This window comes from Coregonus clupeaformis, unplaced genomic scaffold (genome assembly GCF_020615455.1).
Source record: "Coregonus clupeaformis isolate EN_2021a unplaced genomic scaffold, ASM2061545v1 scaf1119, whole genome shotgun sequence".
NCBI lineage: Eukaryota > Metazoa > Chordata > Actinopteri > Salmoniformes > Salmonidae > Coregonus > Coregonus clupeaformis.
In genome coordinates, this window is record NW_025534573.1 from 1 (window position 1) to 7056 (window position 7056).

Here is a 7056-nt window from a genome sequence, read left to right on the forward strand (position 1 = left end):
GCTAGGAAAAACTCCCTAGAAAGGCAAAACCTAGGGAAGAAACCTAGAGAGGAACCAGGCTATGAGGGGTGGCCAGTCCTCTTCTGGCTGTGCCGGGTAGGAGGTTATAACAGAACCATGCCAAGATGTTCAAAATGTGTCATAGAAAGTGACAAGCATGGTCAAAAATAATCAGGAATAAATCTCAGTTGGCTTTTCATAGTCGATCATTAGAGTTTTAAAACAGCAGGTCTGGGACAGGTAGGGGTTCCATAACGCAGGCAGAACAGTTTAAACTGGAATAGCAGCAAGGCCAGGCGGACTGGGGACAGCAAGGTGTCATCATGCCCGGTAGTCCTGACGTATGGTCCTTAGGGGCTCAGGTTCTCAGAGAGAAAGAGAGAACGAGAGAATTAGAGAGAGCATTACTTAAATTCACACAGGACACTGGATAAGACAGAGAAGTACTCCAGGTATAACCAACTAACCCCAGCCCCCGACACACATAAACTACTGCAGCATAAATACTGGAGGCTGAGACAGGAGCGGTCCGAGACACGTGGCCCCCATCCGAAGAAACCCCGGACAGGGCCAAACAGGAAGGATATAACCCCACCCACTCCGCCAAAGCACAGCCCCGCACCACTAGAGGGATATCCCCAACCACCAACTTACAATCCTGGAGACAAGGCCGAGTATAGCCCACAGAGGTCTCACCACACAGCACAAACCAAGGGGGCGCCAACCCCAGACAGGAAGATCACGTCAGTAACTCAACCCACTCAAGTGACGCCCCTCCCAGGGGACGCATGAAGAGCACCAGCAAGCCAGTGACTCAGCCCTGCAACAGGGTTAGAGGCAGAGAACCCCAGTGGGAGAGGGGAACCGGCCCGGCAGAGACAGCAAGGGCTGTTCGGCCGCTCCAGCCTTTCCGTTCACTGTCACACTCCTGGGCCAGACTACACTCAATCATATGACCTACTGAAGAGATAAGTCTTCAGTAAAGACTTAAAGGTTGAGACCGAGTCTGCGGCATCTCTCATGGGTAGGCAGACTGTTCCATAAAAATGGAGATCTATAGGAGAAAGCCCTTGCCTCCCGCTGTTTGCTTAGAAATTCTAGGGACAATTAGGAGGCCTCGTCTTGTGACCGTAGCGTACGTATTGGTATGTACGGAGGACCAATTCGAAAGATAGGTAGGAGCAAGCCCATGTAACGCTTTTATGGTTAACAGTAAAACCTTGAAATCAGCCCTTGCTTAACAGGAGCAAGTGTAGGGAAGCTAGCACTGGAGTAATATGATCACTTGGTTTCTAGTCAGGATTCTATTGCAGCACGTGATTTAGCACTAACTGAAGTTTATTTAGTGCTTTATCCGGGTAGCCGGAAAATAGAGCATTGCAATAGTCTAATCTAGAAGTAACAAATGCATGGATTAATTTTTTCTGCATCATTTTTGGACAGAAAATTTCTGATTTTTGCAATGTTACGTAGATGGAAAAAGCTGTCCTTGGAAACAGTCTTGATATGTTCGTGCAAAAGGAGAGATCAGGGTCAAGAGTAACGCCTAGGTCCTTCACAGTTTTATTTGAGACGACTTTACAACCATCAAGATGAATTGTCAGATTTAACAGAAGATCTCTTTGTTTCTTGGGACCTAGTACAAAGCATCTCTGTTTTGTCCGAGTTTAAAGTAAAAAGTTTTCAGCCATCCACTTCCTTATGTCTGAAACACAGGACTTCTAGCGAGGGCAATTTTGGGGCTTCACCATGCTTCATTGAAATGTAACTTTGGCTGTGTGTCATCCGCATAGCAGTGAAAGTTAACATTATGTTTTGAAGTAACATCCCCAAGAGGTAAAATATATAGGAAAACAATAGTGTTGTCCTAAAACGGAACCTTGAGGAACACAAGAAATGTACAGTTGATTTGTCGGAGGACAGACCATTCACAGAGACAAACTGATATCTTTCCGACAGGTAGGATCTAAACCAGGCCAGAACTTGTCCGTGTAGACCAATTTGGGTTTCCAGTCTCTCCAAAAGAATGTGGTGATCGATGGTGTCAAAGGCAGCACTAAGGTCTAGTAGCACGAGGACAGATGCAGAGCCTCGGTCTGACGCCATTAAAGGTGCACATTTACCACCTTACTAGTGCAGTCTCAGTGCTATGATAGGGGTCTAAAACCAGACTGAAGCATTTCGTATACATTGTTTGTCTTCAGAAAGGCAGTGAGTTGCTGCGCAACAGCTTTTTCTAAATTTTGAGAGGAATGGAAGATTCGAAATAGGCCGATAGTTTTTTTATATTTTCCGGGTCAAGGTTTGGCTTTTTACAAGAGAGGCTTTATCACTGCCACTTTTATTGAGTTTGGTACACATCCGTGGATAGAGAGCTGTTTATTATGTTCAACATAGGAGGGCCAAGCACAGGGAAGCAGCTCCTTCCGAGCAGTTTAGTAGGGAATAGGGATCCAGTATGCAGCTTTGAAGGTTTAGGAGGCCATGATTATTTTTCATCATTGTGTCAAGAGATATAGTACTAAAACACTCTAAGTGTCTCCCGATCCCAGGCCCTCGCAGAGCTGTGCAGATCCAGGACAGCGATTTATCCCTGGAGGAATACGCAGATTCAAAGAGGAGTCCGTAATTTGCTTTCTAATGGTCATGATCTTTCCTCAAAGAAGTCTGGCAACTTATCACTGCTGAAGTGAAAACCATCCTCTCTTGGGAATGCTGCTTTTAGTTAGCTTTGCAACAGTATCAAAAAAGAAATTTTGGATTGTTCTTATTTTCCTAGATTAATTTTGGAAAAGTAGGATGATCGAGCAGCAGTGAGGGCTCTTCGGTACTGCACGGTACTGTCTTTCCAAGCTAGTTGGAAGACTTCCAGTTTGGTGTGGCGCCATTTCCGTTCCAATTTCCTGGAAGCTTGCTTCAAAGCTCAAGGGTATTTTCTGTATACCAGGGAGCTAGTTTCTTATGACAAATGTTTTCGTTTTTAGGGGTGCAAACTGCATCTAGGGTATTGCGCAAGGTTAAATTGAGTTCCTCAGTTAAGTGGTTAACTGATTTTTTGTCCTCTGACGTCCTTGGGTAGGCAGAAGAGAGTCTGGAGGGCATCAATGAATTTTTGTGTTGTCTGGAGAATTTATATGACACCGATGCTCCTTGGTTTGGGGTCTGAGCAGATTATTTGTTGCGATTGCAAACGTAATAAAATGGTGGTCCGATAGTCAAGGATTTTGTGGAAAAACATTAAGATCTACAACATTTATTCCATGGGACAAAACTAGGTCCAGAGTATGACTGTGGCAGTGAGTAGGTCCAGAGACATGTTGGACAAAAACCCACTGAGTCGATAATGGCTCCAAAGACTTTTGGAGTGGGTCTGTGGACTTCTCCATGAATATTAAAATCACCAAAAATTAGAATATGATCTGCTATGACTACAAGGTCGATAGGAATTCAGGAAACTCAGAGAGGAACGCTGTATATGGCCCAGAGGCCTGTAAACAGTAGCTATAAAAGTGATTGAGTAGGCTGCATAGATTTCATGACTAGAAGCGAAAGATGAAAACGTCATTTTTTTTTTGTAGAATTGAAATTTACCCATATCGTAAATGTTAGCAACACCTCGTACGTGGATGCACGGGAATATGGTCACTAGTTGTAACCAGGAGGTGAGGCCTCATTTAACACAGCAAATTCATCAGGCTTAAGCCATGTTTCAGTCAGGCCAATCACATCAAGATTACATGATCAGTGATGAGTTCATTGACTATTGACTGCCTTTGAAGTGAGGGATCTAACATTAAGTAACCCTATTTTGAGATGTGAGGTATCACGATCTCTTTTCCAATAATGGCAGGAATGGAGGAGGTCTTTATCCTAATAAGATTGCTAGGGTGAACACCACCATGTTTAGTTTTGCCCAACCTAGGTCGAGGCACACACAGTCTCAATGGGTATGGCTGAGCTGACTACACTGACTATGCTATTGGCAGACTCCACTAAGCTGGCAGGTTGGCTAACAGCCTGCTGCCTGGCCTGCACCCTATTTCACTGTTGGGGCTAGAGGAGTTAGAGCCCTATCTATGTTGGTAGATAAGAGGAGAGCACCCCTCCAGTTAGGATGGAGTCCGTCACTCCTCAGCAGGTCAGGCTTGATCCTGTTTGTGGGTGAGTCCCAGAAAGAGGGCCAATTATCCACAAATGTTATCTTTGGGAGGGGCAGAAAACAGTTTTCAACCAGCGATTGAGTTGCTGAGACTCTGCTGTAGAGCTCATCACTTCCCCCTAACTGGGAGGGGGCCAGAGACAATTACTCGATGCCGACACATCTTTCTAGCTGATTTACACGCTGAAGCTATGTTGCACTTGGTGACCTCTGACTGTTTCATCCTAACATCGTTGGTGCCGACGTGGATAACAATATCTCTATACTCTCTACACTCTGCCAGTTTTAGCTTTAGCCAGCACCATCTTTAGATTAGCCTTAACGTCGGTAGCCCTGCCCCCTGGTAAACAGTGTGTGATCGCTGGGTGATTCGTTTTAAGTCTAATACTGCGGGTAATGGAGTCGCCGGCGACTAGGGTTTTCAATTTGTCAGAGCTAATGGTGGAGCCTTCGGAGTCTCAGACCCCGTAACGGGGAGGAGTAGAGACTAGAGAAGACTCAGACTCGGACTCCAACTCGCTACATAATGGGGAAAACCGGTTGAAGGTTTCTGTCGGCTGAATGAGCGACACGGTTGAGCATTCCAACAGTATTTCCCTCCAGAAGCCATGAGAAAGTTGTCCGTCTGCGGGACTGTGCGGGGGATTTATACTAACATTACTGTCTGTACTTACTGGTGGCACAGACGCTGTTCTTCCTTTCCTACACTGGATATTACCTGCCTAACAGCATTGCGTCTGAAGCTGGGCTTGTAGCACAGCTATTCTCGCCGTAGGCGAGAATTCTCCTGTATATTATGAGTACAGCGACTGCAATTAGAAGACATCATGTTAATGTTACTACTTAGCTTCCAGCGTGTTGAAGATGTTGATGAACCATGTCCAGATAAAGCGTCGAGGAAAAAAGTTGAATAAGGAAAAAAGTTGCGATGGAAAAAGGAAAATACGTAAAGTTGGCAGCTAAAACGCACAGGAAAAAAGACTCTTCTGACTCTTCTGTCTCGGGATAAACGTCCGGTGAAAAAGTTTAACGAAAAAGATGAGTGAGGACAAAACTAAAAAGTTGGTAAATTTTGTTGAACACAGAGATTGATTAAACGTTTATTAAAGTAAAACGTGAATAGTTTGTTGGCAGCCAAGTAGCAACAAACAGCAGAGCAGCACGGAGACAATGCGGAAGCGAGACGGAAGTCACGTGTCACGTAACAACTCAATAGCATTCATGGTATTCATTTTGTGGTCAGTCCAGGGGTGTATTCATTAATGGTCAGTCCAGGGGTGTATTCATTTGTGGTCAGTCCAAGGGGGTATTCATTGGTGCACACCGTAGAAATCCATAACAAAACGCTTCTCAACTGAGTTTCTTATTAGACAAATAGCTTCCGTTTGGTTCCTAGTGAATAGACCCCAGGCTCAGGCTGAATGTCCTCCATCGATCCAGCAGTCCAGGGTGTGTGTTTGGTTTTCAGTGGGTGGAGGTATGACCTCATCTAGGTAAATACCATGATCAAACAAACAACATGTTCTGTCAAGTGGGTAACTCACTACTAACTCAGCTATCAGGAAATGATGATGATGAGGATGATGAAGCTAGCCGATAGAGAATGAGACAGATGTTTACATGTTATGCAATGTGTATGCATGCTGACTATGAGACATATCAACACAAACGTGTCTGCTTGTCCGTAACCTACTTTATCATCATTCTAAAGTTCTGCTTCAGCTTGGAGCCCATAGGGTGTCATTCTAAAGTTCTGCTTCGGCTTGGAGCCCATAGGGTGTCATTCTAAAGTTCTGCTTCAGCTTGGAGCCCATAGGGTGTCATTCTAAAGTTCTGCTCCGGGACATTGGGGACACATTCCTAGACCCTGATTTAAGGATAGGTTTACATTCAACCTCCATAATAGTTAAGCGAGGGTACACTCCTAAATCTGTGGTTAGAGGGAGAGAGAGAGAGACTGTGACTGACCCAAACTTAAGGAAAGCTTTGACTATGTACAGACTCAGTGAGCATAGCCTTGCTATTGAGAAAGGCCGCCGTAGGCAGACCTGGCTCTCAAGAGAAGACAGGCTATGTGCACACTGCCCACAAAATGAGGTGGAAACTGAGCTGCACTTCCTAACCTCCTGCCAAATGTATGACCATATAAGAGACACATATTTCCCTCAGATTACACAGACCCACAGAGAATTCAAAAACAAACCCAATTTTGATAAACTCCCTTATCTACTGGGTGAAAAACCACAGTGTGCCATCACAGCTGCAAGATTTGTGACCTGTTGCCACAAGAAAAGGGCAACCAGTGAAGAACAAACACCATTGTAAATACAACCCATATTTATGTTTATTTATTTTCCCATTTGTACTTTAACTATTTGCACATTGTTACAACACTGTATATATACATAATATGACATTTGAAATGTCTTTATTATTTTGGAACTTCTGAGTGTAATGTTTACTGTTAATATTTATTGTTTATTTCACTTTTGTTTACTATCTACTTCACTTGTTTGGCAAAGTTAACATACATTTCCCATGCCAATAAAGCACTTACATTGAATTGAAATTGAAATTGAATTGAGAGACAGAGAGAGAGAGAGACAGAGAGAGAGACAGAGAGAGAGAGAGAGAGAGAGACAGAGAGAGAGAGAGAGAGAGAGAGAGAGAGAGAGAGAGAGAGAGAGGACAGAGAGAGAGAGACAGAGAGAGACAGAGAGAGAGAGAGACAGAGAGAGATAGAGAGAGACAGAGAGAGAGAGAGGGAGAGAGAGAGACAGAGAGAGAGAGAGCGAGAGGAAGACAGAGAGAGATAGAGAGAGAGCGAGAGAGACAGAGAGAGAGAAGAGAGAGATAGAGAGAGAGAGACAGAGAGGAGAGAGAGAGAGAGAGATAGA